Consider the following 17938-nt stretch of genomic DNA (forward strand, 5'->3'; position numbering starts at 1 on the left):
TGTATCAGAAAAACCTTCTCTCTAATACAGCGTCTTGAGTCATGGAGAGGACTGTAACTCTCCTGGGGAGTGAAAAAGTGTAATTTTTTATTGTATGTCCAGATTATAAGGGGTAGCCAAATGGAAACCGAACACCTGCCACAACACACAGTCCGCGCGACCGCTGGGTCCATAGTTTGTTACGTATTGTGACTGTCACCACCATGGTAGAGCAACGGTATAGAGCCACATCACGGGTACAACCAGTTTTTAGGTTTCGACCTTGCTTATTGACGGAGTGGTGTAATTTGATCGTCCAGCTGTCGTGATACCGTACGGCTAACGCCTATAGTTCAACTGTCCTTGAAAGCTGTCTTGCAGACGTGGCCTGTTCTCCTCGTCCACCTGCTACAAGGTCCCGTTGAGCACAAGAAAAAAGGTCCTCTGGCGTGGAACCACTATCGGACGAAGACAACGCGTCAGTGAATTGGATGGGAATCATTGCAACATCCTTCATATAGCCCCGATCTTTCACCGTGTGAGTCTCACATCTTTGGCGACCTAAAGAAAGACATGCGTGGAGGTCTGTTTCAGCCGGACGAAGGAGTGCAAGAGTGGGTGCGGTTCAGGATCTGTCAGCAGCCGACCGCGTCCTATGAAGGAGGAAATGATTGTCTAGTTCACCCGTGGGATAAATACCTTAACCATCTTCGAAATATAAAATCATAATTTGCCTTTAGTGGTCTCTTTTGAAGCAGTGCCAAGACAGACAAAAATGCTTCAGAAAGAAGACAATGTCAAATCTAAAATCTACAACTGCAAAAGATCTTCAGAAATACGTGTGTTCAGAGGTAGTGTTACCCGATAAGCACGAAATTCAGGGAAGGTGAGGCGAAATGGCTGCATGAGGAATGTGTGGAAGTCCAAAAAGAAATGACTGTCAGAAGGACTCACTCGGCGTATACCAGAGTCAAAACGGTTTTCAGTGAAATTAAATTAAAAGGGTGGTAACATTAAGAGTGCAATGGGAATTCCACTGTTACATGCAGAGGTGAGAGCCGATAGACGGAGAGAGTACACTGAAGGCCTACACTGGATGCCCCTGTGAGGGAGAAGATTTATCTGATGAAGTAACAGAAGAAAAAAACTGGAGTCGATGCAGACGAGACAGGGGATCCAATATTAGAATTCAAAAGTGCTTTGGAAGACTAAAGGTCGAATGAGGCAGAATGGATAAATAATGAGCCGTGGGGGCTCGGGTTTGATCTATCGAACGTGCTGCGTATAATACTATCGCTGTATCGCGGGGGAAAGACAGAAGTGGCGCCCCCTCGTGGGGGAAGTCGGCTAGGCACCTGTGACAGTCGAGTGGTTGGATTTTGGAGGGCGAGCAGAAACTGTGAGATAGGCAGTAGTGAAGCCGTGTCTGCGACGCCGTGTGTGGTGGCAAGAGGAAAGTTTGCCACGTTACCTGATTGTGTTTGGGCGTTTGCGGCGGACTAAGTGCGTAGAGGCGCCGGTGCTGTCGGGAACATGCTGCTTCCTTGTTTATGATGGATTTACCGTTTGCTTCTAGTGACTACATTCTCGTCTCTATGGCTCTGGGACTGATGTGATGCCATTGCGAGCACAGTTGATTTGGATATAAGCAGCATTTAGTTCTCAGTGTCCATCGTTCTGGCGATTACTGAGTGTGCTTGCCGTTGTGGTGTATTTATGGAGCAGTGTCCTTTGGACGCTTGACCTTACTATTAGGAGTCCATTGCGTAAGGCCGCGTTTATCCTGTGAGGACTTGTGTTCTGCATTAAAAAACTTAGTTGTTGTCAGTCACTGAATTGCTCAAATGCATTCATACTTCACTGCTTAGTGTTATTGTTTTACGCCCCTCTGAATGGGAAAGTGATAAAGGGCCTTACTATTACTGACTTTCTTGTGTGCCACTGACTTGGTTGTTTTTTCCAGTCACGTAATTTGTGGGTTTATTGTAACGAACCGATGTCTGTTTCTGATTAATGTTCCCCTGTGACATTGAGTGTTAATCTTGTAACGAACACTGTTTTAGATATTTTAATCAGTGTGTTGCAGGACATGTCCTATTTGTGCCTCGCAAGTGGAGAGCGGCGGCGGTTTATTGGCCATGATGATGTGCTGGTAGATCCATTTCACGAGTCCAGGCAAGTCACCCGGAGATTTAGAAGTTGTATGTTGTGTCAAGTTAATACTCCTCATTTTAAGCGTAGTGCGCTCATGCAGGAAGTTTATGTGGTTTTGCGCAGGTCGCGCTGTATGTTTAGATGACTCTGAATTCAGTGCGTTAAGTGGTGTCCTCTGAGGTGCTGGAAGTAGTGGATAGATAGCTGTTTTGGACACGTTGTATATGCAAATAATTTATGTCCTTATAACGTTGGTGATTTGCTTGCCCTTTGTGTCACAGGTGGTGCTAATTTCATTTATTTCGCCACCGGTCTTCGCAGAAGCTGCGGGAGGAACCGACCCACTGTGGCAAGCAGTTACGTAGTCGCGGCCGCCCACCGTAGCGGGCGTTATTTACTGGCCCGACGCCTTCCTGTACTTGGTGGCGGGAGCGTGTTGACTGGTTTCTTACGGCTTGCAGTCTGGGAACCCGCGCCCTTAGTGTACACGTGGTAGACTTATGTTTTGCTTCCAGTACCTCGGAGTGGCTCTATGTGGGTAATGAGAGCGACTTATGTTGTTGGCGGCTCAGGCCGAAAGTGGTTCATTTGCTAAACAGAATGTGTATATGCATTTCTTTCCCATAATTCTGTAACCATGTTTAGGTGGTTGTGTTTGTTTTTACGTCAATTGAATTGTTGTTCAGAGGTTACTATGTATCGCCATTAACTTATGCAGACATTTAATAGCAAGGAAGTGTACTGAATTCTGGTTTCAACTCGTGTTGATTATGTGAGGAAATTGCCTTGAACAGACATTTAATTAATTAGTAAACAACTGAATGCTATTCGTGAGTTGAAGTTTATTGTGTTCCTAAACATAGTAACGATTATTTTTAGTAGTTCACTGGTGCAGTTAGGCGATTTACAAGGCCCTTTTGTGTTGTTTCTTTTTAAAATTATTATCAATGTTATTAATAAAGAAGTGTGCTGTAAAAAAAGTGCCTCAAATCCCTTTGGTCCACACCTTCCATCATTCACCCTTGGGTGACATTAACAAACCGTGAAAGCCCATTTCAAATAATACTACATTAGAATTTCTAAAATCATTGGCAGAAGTGGCAACAAAACGACTGTTCACGTTGGTGTATAGTATGTGTGAGTCCGGCGGTATACCATCCGAGTTTCGGAAAAATAACTTTCATACAAAGCCGAAGATTGCAAGAGCTGGTAAGTGGGATAACTGTCGCACAGTCAACTTAACGGCTCATGCATACACGTTACTGACTGAACAGTATAAATAAAGATGGAAAAGAAAACTGAGGATGTGTTAGATGACAATCAGTTTGCCTTTAGGAAAGGTAAAGGCACCAGAGATACAATTAGGACGCTACGCTTGATAGCATGGAAGCAGGACTAAAGAAAAATCAAGATATATTAATACACTCCTGGAAATTGAAATAAGAACACCGTGAATTCATTGTCACAGGAAGGGGAAACTTTATTGACACATTCCTGGGGTCAGATACATCACATGATCACACTGACAGAACCACAGGCACATAGACACAGGCAACAGAGCATGCACAATGTCGGCACTAGTACAGTGTATATCCACCTTTCGCAGCAATGCAGGCTGCTATTCTCCCATGGAGACGATCGTAGAGATGCTGGATGTAGTCCTGTGGAACGGCTTGCCATGCCATTTCCACCTGGCGCCTCAGTTGGACCAGCGTTCGTGCTGGACGTGCAGACCGCGTTAGACGACGCTTCATCCAGTCCCAAACATGCTCAATGGGGGACAGATCCGGAGATCTTGCTGGCCAGGGTAGTTGACTTACACCTTCTAGAGCACGTTGGGTGGCACGGGATACATGCGGACGCGCATTGTCCTGTTGGAACAGCAAGTTCCCTTGCCGGTCTAGGAATGGTAGAACGATGGGTTCGATGACGGTTTGGATGTACCGTGCACTATTCAGTGTCCCCTCGACGATCACCAGTGGTGTACGGCCAGTGTAGGAGATCGCTCCCCACACCATAATGCCGGGTGTTGGCCCTGTGTGCCTCGGTCGTATGCAGTCCTGATTGTGGCGCTCACCTGCACGGCGCCAAACACGCATACGACCATCATTGGCACCAAGGCAGAAGCGACTCTCATCGCTGAAGACGACACGTCTCCATTCGTCCCTCCATTCACGCCTGTCGCGACACCACTGGAGGCGGGCTGCACGATGTTGGGGCGTGAGCGGAAGACGGCCTAACGGTGTGCGGGACCGTAGCCCAGCTTCATGGAGACGGTTGCGAATGGTCCTCGCCGATACCCCAGGAGCAACAGTGTCCCTAATTTGCTGGGAAGTGGCGGTGCGGTCCCCTACAGCACTGCGTAGGATCCTACGGTCTTGGCGTGCATCCGTGCGTCGCTGCGGTCCGGTCCCAGGTCGACGGGCACGTGCACCTTCCGCCGACCACTGGCGACAACATCGATGTACTGTGGAGACCTCACGCCCCACGTGTTGAGCAATTCGGCGGTACGTCCACCCGGCCTCCCGCATGCCCACTATACGCCCTCGCTCAAAGTCCGTCAACTGCACATACGGTTCACGTCCACGCTGTCGCGGCATGCTACCAGTGTTAAAGACTGCGATGGAGCTCCGTATGCCACGGCAAACTGGCTGACACTGACGGCGGCGGTGCACAAATGCTGCGCAGCTAGCGCCATTCGACGGCCAACACCGCGGTTCCTGGTGTGTCCGCTGTGCCGTGCGTGTGATCATTGCTTGTACAGCCCTCTCGCAGTGTCCGGAGCAAGTATGGTGGGTCTGACACACCGGTGTCAATGTGTTCTTTTTTCCATTTCCAGGAGTGTATGATTTTTCGACACGGAAAAAAGCGTTCGGCAGTGTCAAATGGTACTAGATGTCCGAAATTCTGAGAAAAATAGAGATGAGCTGAAGGGAAAAATGGGTAATATACAATATCTACAAGATCCAAGAGGAACGTTAAGATTGGAAGACCAAGAACGAAATGGCTGGATTACAGAGAGTGCATGACGGGGATGTAGTTTTTGCCCCATTGTTCAATCTTCACATCGACGAAGCAACGACGGAAAGAAAGGAAACGTTCATTACAGGAATTAAAATTCAGCACGAAAAGATATCGATGATTATAATCGCTGATAACATTGCTATCCTCAGTGAAAGTGAACCAGAATCAGAGGATCTGCTGAACGCTATGGCCAGTCTAATGAGTACGGAACATGGATTAAGGGTAAATGGAAGAACGTCGAAAGTAACGAGAAGCAGCAGAAATGATAACAGTGAGAAACTTAACATCAAGGTTAATGATCACGAAGTAGACAAAAATAAGGAATTCTGGTACCTAGGCAGCAAAATAACCAATGACGTTCGGGGCAAGGAGGACATCAAAAGCAAACTACCACTGGCAAAAAGAGCATTCCTGGCCAAGAGAGGTCCACTACTATCAAACACAGGCCTTAACTTGAGGTAGAAATTTCTGAGAATGTACGTTTGGAGCACAGCATTCTATGGTAGTGAAACATGGACTGTGGGAAAACCGGTACAGAAGAGGATCTAAGCATTTGAGATGTGGTGTTACAGACGAATGTTGAAAATTAGGTGGGCTCATAAGGTAAGGGATGAGGGGGTTCTGCGCAGAATCGGAGAGGTTAGGAATATGTGGAAAACACCGAGAAGAAGAAGGAACAAGATGCTACGACATGGGTTAAAACATCAGGGAACGGAGGCTGTGGCACTAGAGGGAGCTGAGAGGGTAAAAGATGTAGAGGAAGACACAGATTGGAATACATCCAGCACATAACTGAGGGCATGATTAGTAAAAGCTACTACTCTGAGATGAAAAGAGGATACAGAAGAGGAATTCGTGGCGGGCCTCATCGTATCAGTCTTCTCTGATGACTGAAGAAACAAAAATAAATAAACAAATAAATAAAGTAATCTGGCGCAAATAATATATGATTCGCTTGTTACCAACTCAGTAGAAAGCAATATTTCACAAATTTAGCGTATTGCGCGGTTCAGTAAATGGTTTAGGTCTTTAATCAAAAATAGTTCAAATGACTCGGAGCACTATGGGACTTAACATCTGTGGTCATCAGTCCCCTAGAACATAGAACTACTTAAACCTAACTAACCTAAGGACATCACACACATCCATGCCCGAGGCAGGATTCGAACCTGCGACCGTAGCGGTCACGCGGTTCCAGACTGAAGCGCCTAGAACCGCTCGGCCACCCAGGCCGGCTCTCTTCAATCCAGAGAAATGTATGACAGGTGACAGGACTTCACTATAGTATTCCGTGTTTCTGTGAAATGAACGACAATGGCTGCTTGTGTATGGTGTTATTCCAAAACGTTACGCAGCACAGGTGTTCGGGTGTTTAGGATCATCTAAATCTCGCTGCGGTGTTACCTATGGTAAATTAACAACAGGCAATACGACTATGTTTGTCCACCTTAAGTGGTCCAGTGATAGGCACACGTGGTCTAAGGTTACTGCTTAAGAAACGGAAGCTTCCTAGATACCGAAAGCAATCTAGCCACTGATTAAATCCATAGAAATTACAAAAATGGATGTACTTACGTATGTATGTATACATGTGTGTATGTCTCACATCTCCTCCTAAACCACTGGTCGATTTTAATCAGACTTGCTACACTTACATGTTACTCTCAGGCAGCAGTCTCTGTGGTGGTAAGAACCACCTACCTATAAAAGTAGTGGGGGTGGGGTGAAAAAGGAGCGTAGTGAATTACCAGATATTTTCACCCAGTATTTGAGATTGAGAGCACTTAACGACTTGCAACAAATTTTACACGTAATTTCAAACCTTTACGAAGTTTTTTCTCTCAGGCAACCCGTAGAAAATGATGAAAGGAAAAATGTTTCTCGATTATTTCTTTACCGCTGTACATTGAGTAAAAGTACCGCATGAGACCTGACATTATTACTTATTCCTTCTTTATTACTAACAGTATCCGCGAAACGTTTCACAGACAGTATGCACATATACGACGGAATGTAAGTGCAAAATTATATGACTGTACGACATATAGTTCAGGAGCTACGACGTCATAAACACTGAAATGCGTGACGAACTACCGCATCATTCATGACTTTTAGTTTATTGCATCTTACTACCAAATCATTTCGCAATAGTCCGTCTACGTAGCTGACAGCTCATCGTGGCAGAATGCGATGCGAGATGCCCGGGCTCGAATCTCCAGTTGGAAGGGGGTTCCCTGCGCTCGTGGATTGGGTATTGTGTTGTCTTCATAATCATTTCATCCTCTTCAACATTCAAGTCACCAAAGTGGCGCAGCTAAAAGGGTTGCATCAGGGGTACGATCTAGACGACGGAAGGTCATAGCCACCCGCACATTTCATTGCATTCGCAACAAATTTCGCAGATGATATTCACATGTGTCTCTTAATGTACCTAGAAAATTCATTGTACAACACATAGTTCAGCAGATACGACGTAATAAACATTAAGCTGTAAGACAATGAAACTGTAGAGCGAAAATCGATAGACATACAGGTGAAATATGTGTGCAAATACGCGTGAAATATGCTATATGTGAAATACATTTGACATGCACGTATGCCAGCAAAGCCACAGGTAAAACGGGCAGTCAGACTCGGTACGTGTATTAGTTAAAATCTGGAAAGAAATACTGTAGAAGTAAGAACTACATGGCTCTTATTGGACTGAGCGTGATAACGTGGAGAGAGAAGGGAGGAAGAGGAGATGGTCTGTAAAGGTAAAGTAGGTACAGGTAGGAGGAGGAGGATGTGGACAGAGATAGGGGAAAAGGAAGTAGACAAAGAAGGGTGAGAGGAGGAGATGGACAAATAGAGGAAAGAATAGTAGATGGACAGAGACAGCAGGAAGAAGAAACAGGCAGAGACGTGGGCGAGAAGGAGATGAACAGACAGAGGGGAAGAGGAAATAGGTACAGAAAGGGAAGAGGCGGTTTTGGAAAGAGGAAAGGGAGAGGAAGTGATGAACATAGAAGGAAAAGAGGACGAAATGAGCAAGGAGAGGGGGAGCAGATGGACAAAGAAGAGAAGGAGGAGATGGTCATATAAAGAGGGAGGAGTAGATCGACAAAGATGGAATCACGGGTGAGAGAGGGAGATGGACAGTAGGGAAGGAACAGATGGACAGAGGGGGGAGGAGCAGTTTGGCAGAGTATGATAATATGGACAGATGAAACTAGAGGGGAGCGAGGGAGATGAACAGAGGGGAAGGAACCGTCGGATAGAGGGGGAGCAGCAGATTGACAAAGAGAGGGGGAGCAGGGGATGAATAGAGAGAGAGGGGCAGGAGCAGATAGTGAGGAGGGAGCAGAGATGGATAAAGAGAGAGGGTCTGGGTGGAGAGAGGCGTGTGTAGGTCACGGATCGAGACGGAGGAGGTGAACAGAAAGAGGGGTCAAATGGAAATGGTTAGTGAAAGGAGAGAGGAGAAGATGGACTAATAGAAGATAGGAATACATAAACAGCCCGGAAACGCTAGGTTCCTCAACTAATTTTTAGTAAAAAAGCGCCATCAATGACGACCGAACACATCCAGTTGAAGCGGTAACCCTCGTCCTGCCGACGGTCTTGTCGAGAGGTCAGAAGAGTGGCCAGAGTTTCAAAGCTGCATCTTGCTCTTGCAGCCGCTAAACACTTCATTAAATGCACGTAATGTGTTATGTATCAATATCACAGCTAGTTTGTTAAAAGAAAATGCCAAGATGTTCTCTGAATTGGCAAAAAGATTTCGCATTTAAAGGTATTTGAATGTCTGGGAGATGAAAGCCGAAGGGGAGCTAACGGCGAGAAAAAGTACTGAATGATCGTAAAAAGGATTGCAATCTAAGAGTCGGAGAGCAGGAAAACAGAAATTTAAAAATGGTATGTGTTGCAGAGAAGTGTAGATGATGTAATGATGATCAGTGAAATGGGACTGGAAGAAGATATCGATTTGCAGTGAGGCTAATACAGCGTAATATGAACAGCAACATAATATGGTGTACTGCAAGTAGGATACGTTATGAACCGAGAGGTATCACTGTGAACATTTCAGTGATATGTTTGTTCTCATAAAAACAGACAACAATCCAACCCAACATAAAATGTTAACGTACACATTCCGCGGTCAAAAGCAGAAGATGAGTATATATGAAACAATATGAGGATATTGTTGGTAATTCAGTATGAAAACAAAAATAATAATCTGATAATCATGGGGAACTGGACTTGGTGGCAGAGGAAGAAGCAGAGTCTCAGGAGAATGTTGGCTTTTTAGTAAGATTGAGAGAGGAGAAATCCGAATTGATTTCTCTAATAAATTTTTTATACTAACAGCGAAACACTGTTCAGACATCACAGAAGGAGGAGGCATAATTGGAATAGGCCCAGAGATGTAGACTCCAGCGACATAGTCAAAAGAGAGATGCCTTACTCAAATATTCAATAGTAAAGTGTAGTCAAGATCAGAGAAAGACTTAGAGCAGAGTTTCGTAACGATAAAGAACAGACTAAAATTAAACAGATTCGTCCAGAAGAATCAGTTTGCGAAGAAGTGAGACATTGAATAGAAGAGGAATGATCAGGTGCGTTTAAAAATTTGTGTAGCTGTAGATACGCAATAGATGACACCACAGACAGGAGTGCAGTTGAAGAGGAACGCACATCTCTAGATAGGGTGATAACAGAAGATGGACAGACAAACCTAGGTGCAAGGAAGGTAACTGTCAAGGAACATCGGATAACACAGTAAATACTTTTTACGTTGCGTAATGAAGCAGATTCCTTAAGCACTTGGTGATGGGATAACGTACTCGCGAAACTTGTCGTGGTAAGAATATCACACGGTTGACCAATGGCGCATAACGTTCGCAGTACGGAAAAATACTTTAATTGGTCGATTAAAGACACTGACACGAAAGACAAACCGTCTTAATTTCAAAATAAAATCATCTAAAGAATCCAGAATATAGAAGTGACAAGTAAATTTGAGAACTATGGTACATTCAGCTTAAGTTGAGGAAGAAATTTCTGAGAATGAAAGCACAGAATTGTATGATAGTAAATCATGAACTGTGGGAAAACCTGAAGAGAAGAATATTAACGCTTTTGAGATGTGGTGCTACAGAAGAATACTGAAAATTTGATGAACTGATAAAGTTAGGAATGAGGACGTTCTCCGCAGAATCACTGAAGAAGGAACATATGGAAAACACTTACGAGTACGGACAGGATATAACCTACTGGCCATTAAAATTGCTACACCAAGAAGAAATGCAGATGATAAACGGGTATTCATTGGTCAAATATATTATACTAGAACTGACATGTGATTACATTTTCATGCAATTTGGGTGCATAGATCCTGAAAAATCAGTGCCCAGAACAACTACCTCTTTCAGTAATATTGGCAACATCGGCCTTGATACGCCTGGGCATTGAGTCAAACAGAGCTTGGATGGCGCGTACAGGTACAGCTGCCCATGCAGCTTCAACACGATACCACAGTTCATCAAGAGTAGTGACTGGCGTATTTGACGAGCCAGTTGCTCGACCACCATTGACCAGACGTTTTCAGTTGGTGAGAGATCTGGAGAATGTGCTGGCCAGAGCAGCAGTCGAACATTTTCTGTATCCAGAAAGGCCCGTACAGGACCCGCAACATGCGGTCGTGCATTATCCTGCTGAAATGTAGGGTTTCGCAGGGATCGAATTAAGGGTAGAGCCACGGGTCGTAACACATCTGAAATGTAACGTCCACTATTCAAAGTGCCGTCAATGGGAACAAGAGGTGACCGAGACCAGTGGCATCCCATACAATCACTCCGGGTTATACGCTAGTATGGTGATGGCGAATACACGCTTCCAACGTGCTTTCACCGCGATGTCACCAAATACGGATGCGAAAGTCGTGATGCTGTAAACAGAACTTCGATTCATCCGAAAAAATGACGTTTTGCCATTCGTGCACTCAGGTTCGTCGTTGAGTACACCATCGCAGGCGCTCCTGCCTGTGATGCAGCGTCAAGGGTAACCGCAGCCATGGTCTCCGAGCTGATAGTCCGTGCTGCTGCAGACGTCGTCGAACTGTTCGTGCAGATGGTTGTTGTCTTCCAGACGTCCCCATCTGTTGACTCAGGGATCGAGACGTGGCTGCACGATCCGTTACAGCCATGCGGATAAGATTCCTGTCATCTTGACTGCTAGTGATACGAGCCCGTTTGGATCCATCACGGCGTTTCGTATTGCCCTCCTGAACCCGCCGATTCCATATTCTAACAGTCATTGGATCTCGACCAACGCGAACAACAATGTCGCGATACGATAAACCGCAATCGCGATAGACTACAATCCGACCTTTCTCAAAGTCGAAAACCTGATGGTACGCATTTCTTCTCCTTACAGGAGGCATCACCAGGCAACGCCGGTCAACTGCTATTTGTGTATGAGAAATCGGTTGGAAACTTCCTCGTGTCAGCACGTTTTAGGTGTCGCCACCGGCTCCCACCTTCTGTGAATGCTCTGAAAAGCTAATCATTTGCATATCACAGCATCTTCTTCCTGTCGGTTAAATTTCGCCTCTGTAGCACGTTATCTTAGTGGTGTAGCAATTTTAATGGCCAGTAGTGTATGTTATTACATCAGGGGATAGTTTCCGTGATACGACAGGGAACTGTTGAAGGTGAAAACTGAAAAGAAAGAGCTTGGAATACATCCAACAAATAACTGACGAAGTTGATTGCAAGAGCTACTCCAACTTCTAGAGTTTGGCAGAGGAGAAGAATTTGTAGCAGGCCAGAAGACTGTAGAAATAAATGGTTACAAGGAGAAGATATTCAAGAAAATGTCTATCAATGGTTTACGTACGTGTTGTAATACGTGTTGAGATGGAGGTCATTTTGAAGGACGAGGGTATCCAGTAGTAGTAGCACATTTTGGTGGAGCCCTGGAACACTTGCGAACGAACTAGGTGAAACGGGGAACTCAATCGAAAATTCTAAAGTCCCTGAGGGAACTGGCAACAAACGACCGTTCAGTTTAAAGTGCAGGTGCTATAAGATTGGAGACATGCTTTCGAACTTACGGCAGATTGTAAATTACTAAAACCCGAATATAGCAGGCACAAGTTCATGCGGGATGTTTCGACCCATCACATGTAGCTCATATGTTCAAGTTGCCGATCAGAATGATATACAAGGATGGGAGTGAAAATTAAGAACCATATCATTATGAATAGTAAAGGTGCAAGAATGATTGTGCTGCTGTATTGCTCGATAATGGATTATACTTGATAATGGATAATATTTAACATAATAAGGCGTTACACAGTGTACAGTATTCCTAGTTTTTGAAATCGTTAGATATCTTGAAGACACTGTGCTCCGATTCTCGCCATGTAGGTGTGCCTGAAACCATGTTGAACTGGTGTGAACAAACCTCATTCGTTTCTCTCTATTTAAGGACGAATTTGCGTAACAAATGCGTCTTCTACACATCTTTTGGAGATTATTTATTGTAACAGAAGCTGTGTTTTTCTACCTGCATCGAAGTTGTTCACTTCAAATCTTGTAGCGACAGGCTTGTTAAGCTTTGTAATTCCTACGTTATTTAATCCCATAATTTTTATTTTGTCGGCATATTGTGACATGTGCCCTTTAAATGTTTTGTCTGTCCGTTAGGCTTCGGCTGGATAGTGGTCTGCTGATCGCAACCGCTGGGACTGAGCATAAAAATAAATATCTGAAGGTAATCTACAATGAAGTTTCACAATTACTTGACAGCTGTCAAGTCCCACTTCATCATAAGTCTAAATTTATTGCAGTTAAAAGTACTGTGTAACTATTACTGATCTTCATTTGGTAATTTTTTAAAGTCAAATACTCGTACACTCCCTCGTTATGAATATTTCATGTCCCAAAAGAACAATTTGACGACTGGCACACGAAATGCCACCCCGTAGAAAAATGTAATAGCGATTGTCGGATCAAATGTGGAATAATTGAGAACCAAGTTGTTAATGTGATCAACTGTTAGTTACACAAATCAGCATATTAGTTTAAGAGGAGGTTGTGGACGTACAAGGATTCCGTCAGACAGCCGTTACGGACACATGCATAGTCTATGTTCCAAATCCTGTTAGTCTCTCTATTATCAAATTTTAACGTAGTAACGGGTTGAAAAAATGATTTATTTACTTCTAAGTATGGAAGATTCGGATTTGTCGTCACGTAGTCTTTAGAGACGACGTAAAAATATGGATTGTTGAAGGATGATGCGGATATTAACAATGTCTTGTCAAAGATACCATCCCAGGAATGACCTGAGCATCTAGGTGAACCACAGAACACCGAAAGCAGAGATGCAAGATGATCATGTTTTGAACTTAAGTCCTCGCGAATGAAACTCTAGTCTCTTAAGCACTGTACAGCTTCACTCGTTTCTTTATTTCGTCTGGTGTAAACGCATTTTGTGAAAAATGAATACAGCTTGGCCGTCATTCTGCCTGCAGACACTACGTCGTGCCTCACTTAAATAGGACTGCGCAAACGCCTTTACAGACTGTAGGGGAATAGCTTCATCTCCTGTAACTTGGTGAAGTAAAGGGAATCTATATTTGCATGACTACTCTTCATTTCTCTGGCAACTTATTGCACTATCAGAACTGAATTTCCAATCTTGTTGAGGTTCTATCCCGTGCCCGCTGCTCAAGCTATACGACATCACAGCAGAGTAATTACAATTTTTCTGCTTTTGCTAGACAACTGTGCTAGATTTACTCCGAAATACGTCTCTAGTATGTGAGGATGTGACTACTGAGTTAAATCCAGCGTTTCTCGCCTCTGTAACACACGATATTTGATCAGATACTTCTCTCTCTCTCGATATTCGTTTCCGCAACGCAGGATTGATTTATCTCCAGCTTCGCTGGAAATCTTTCTGTCCCATTCCCGGGTTATAAGGTCACAAACCCCAGCTGTGTACGTGTGCACGTACAAACACACACACACAGAAACGCACACTCCAACCAGTAAACACACACATGCAGATGACCGAACTGCTGTATGGAACATCCGCGCGATAGAGATTCCATTTTCGCGACCTGCGCTGGTTGCGTGCCGACGGCTATGAATGAGATCTGCTCTGGGCTACCTCATCACGTGAGCGTGTGTGTGTGTGTGTGTGTGTGTGTGTGTGTGTGTGTGTGTATGGATGGGTTGGTGGGTCGGTGGGTGGCTGTGTGTGTTGGTGCCGGAGAGAAATTGCATCCACTCTTTTCGTCAAAAGCTTTCAAGGTCGCGGCAGTGTTCCAAGATTGCCCGGTCGCTCGCACTCGCTGCCACCCCTCTTACCCTTACTCCCCCAGGAGGCTGCGCTTCATCCCACACACGAGATCACACGAGCGGTTCCCTGGCGTAATCCGATTTCTGAAGCGCCAAGTGAAGTGCGTGTTCTTCTGATGTCGGCTGCAAAAAGGGCCGACTGCGAAAAGAATTAGCGCGGGGCGGGTCCTTTTCTTCTCGGGAGTAGTTCAATCTACAAAACCGCTCCAAGACTGCTTGGGCGCCCTTGCTGCTCATAAATTTTTATCATAAACACACTGAGCATGTCATGCCATTACTGTTGGTTTAGCCCTGTGGTTATTCACGAAATGAGGCACTCTGTACCTGAAGAGGAGACGCTTGATCCTTGTGTCGAGTTAGATCGTGAAAGTCAATGTCTTGGTCGTGATTACGCGCCTGCAAAGCGAAATCAGTTAGCAGATATAATGATATAGCTTGTGGCCAAGACCCTTTCATTTACCAAATTGTGCAATAAGTTGTAAAGGACTGTCGAAGTACATCCACTAAGCTATGCATGGATGATGTGATAATGGGTTTAGGGTCGAAACTGATCATCAAGTATTAAAGAAAGTTAATATTCCAACTTCTACGGTTCTTTGCAATTTATTACATAATTTGGAAAACCAAACAGTTACTGACGTCCTACCTTCCAGATTACTGGAAATTAGTTATCAGTGTCATTTGTAATCAAATCTTGCAGCTTCACTGTGGCCGGTAACTAATAAAATTATGATTCATTAGTCGGCCACTGGGATGAGTTTGCTGCTAACTAATGGCCAGAGGAGCGTAAATGAACTGAAATTTGTATACGATTCAGCTGTACCTTGGGGATCTGATCATGCAACGTTACTTTAGGTTCTGATGGAAGCATCGATCTTTCATTAGCACTAATTTAGCACAGACAGTAAGAGGAAATTGTAACAATGGAGGTTAATAAATGGGTTTACAAAACAAAGTATATATTAAAGGAATGATCAATAAGGATAATTATGTAGATTAACCGCAGCATTTACTTATTCAGATCACTCACTTAGTTACTTCGTAAGATGGCCTCAAGCAGGCTGGTATTTGAACATAATAATGGAATAATAAATCAGTTGATTGACTTAGCAGAGCACGCAGAGCGTTCGCGTGCAGTAACTAACCTAATCTAAATGTATTGTGAATTGCAACACATCACTTAAAGCAGAGTTAAATTGTTGATGTTCAATAAATTCATTCAGGACTACATATAAAAACAAACTAACTTTGACAATAGTTCAGCCACTGATAACTATACTGTTTCGAATGTCCACAACTGTTGCCCCGAAGAATTATCGACCAGAATTGGTACACACCGAAATAACTCTATGTCAGAACCAACACTTCAGCTCATGCGGCTCACCGAACACACAAATCTAACAAACCAACATTTACCGTGCTCATTTTAAAGCATGATCATGTAACCAACCACTAGAGTCAAGGGAGCGAATTACAGCTAGACAATCCATAGTGATCTGTTGTACTAGGAGATCACGAAGATTGTCTAGCAGCCTTATTCGTTGCTTCCTTAGCACCACCCAGGAGTCACATCTGTGGACGCGAAGTAACAGTTGTGTGAGTGAGAGTGTGTGTAAAAAGCTTGCCATTGTTTACTGGAGGTTTTCAGATGTTTACAGTACGCAAATAAAAATTGGAGATATGCATATTGAAAATATCTACAAACCTTCATTAGTTCAACGTCTGTTCTAGTCTATCACACACACCCTCACCCAACTATTTCCAAGGGTGATTTCAACAGTCACCATGAGCAACGGACGTATAACTCCATCGATTCCGATGGAGAAGCTTTAACTTCGAGGACAGAAAAGTGCAGTCTCAACATAATTGTTGATGACAAGGACCGATCTACATATAGATCAACTGCGTAGAGGCAAGTGTACAATTCTGATCTATGTTTTCTGTATTCAGATGACATCCTCCAGCCATTAGCAATAACACGGACAGTTCTGTCCCAAGTTCCACACAGTCAGCACAGCCCAGTAATACGTGAACCTGCTTACAGATCCAACTCGTAAATTCCATTGCGCGCCCGCTCTGGAAATTTCAGGGAAGCAAACTGGTCCGACTTCTCTTAAAAAACCTAAATAAGAGCTTGGGATGGGTTAACCTCATGAGCAATTACTACGTAAGAGTTTTGGGTTCACTATTAAGCACAGCACAGAGGTTATCGGGAGGAGTATATTAGTGGATCGTGTGAGGTCAGTGAGATACTGTATGAAGGTTTCCTCTCACCTAGTGAACAAGGGGTAACAGGCGAACTGCTGCTTTGTCTTGACATTACGCTCCTCCAGAAATAGCTGGACACTGTTGAAAACACTTCACTCAGGCAGGAAATCTGCTCTCTGTCACGCAGCTTGGGAGTTGTAAATCACATAACAAGTACAACAACCACATGGAACCGTACACGTCGTCTCAACATCCAACCCAATATTTCTCGACCACGCACTATACGAGTGAAGTAGGAACTGAGAACAATGATGAGAAAATTTTCACATCATGCTCCATATTCTCTTCCATTCACTTCTGATGATATTTCAGCGGCCACACAAGACATTAATTCGGGTAATGCTCTAGGCTTTAATGGAATACATCCAGATTCCCTATACAAAAACATAGCAACACCATTTTTTCTCCAAAATTCTCGAATCATGATCAATTTCACGACTTACGAAACAGGCAGTGATCATTGGTATTTAAAAAGCAGGCAGACCTAACCAAAAACCTCAGACTTATCGTTCTATTGCCCTTACGAGTATGGCATATAAATTACTTGAAAGAGTGCAGTATAAGAGAATACGTATCGAACAATAGAAAATCCAAGATGTAATAACGACAGTATTATGAAAGCGATAGTGTGTTACTCGCCGTATAGAGGAGATGTTGAGTCGCTAATAACCACAACAAAAATATTGCCAAACATGTGAACTTTTGACCATAAAGCCTTCTTCTAACATAGGAAACACACACACACACACACACACACACACACACACACACACACATACACACATTCACGTAAGCACAATGTATCGAGGCACTTGAGAAAATTCCTGTTGAACAGGCTGATTCCTAACAAACCGTAGCTATGTGGACAACTTTCATTGATAACTTACGTAGAAGCAGGCTTCCCGAAAGAACTAAAGACTTCAGCTGCATTTATTAACTTGTGTGCAGCCTGTGATGCTGTGTGGAAACGGGGTGTTATCTGTCCTGTGAAGTCTTAAAAGAGATTCTTCCATCCTGTCCCTTTTTCTTGTGTTTGCCATATATTCCTTCCCTCCCCATATCTCCAGCGAACGTCCTCATTCCTTACCTTATCGGCCCACTTAATTTTCGACATTCTTCTGTTGCACCACATCTCAAATGGTTCGATTCTCTTATTTCCA

The 17938-nt window shown here is 44.0% G+C and overlaps 1 protein-coding gene across 1 annotated transcript in view; it reads right to left on the reverse strand.

Annotated features, from left to right (window-relative positions):
• LOC126234651 (suppressor of lurcher protein 1-like) overlaps positions 1 to 17938 on the reverse strand; it is a 652665-nt gene that overhangs the window by 533036 nt on the left and 101691 nt on the right. The window lies entirely within an intron of this gene.

Source organism: Schistocerca nitens, chromosome 2 (assembly GCF_023898315.1).
Source record: "Schistocerca nitens isolate TAMUIC-IGC-003100 chromosome 2, iqSchNite1.1, whole genome shotgun sequence".
Taxonomy (NCBI): Eukaryota; Metazoa; Arthropoda; class Insecta; order Orthoptera; family Acrididae; genus Schistocerca; species Schistocerca nitens.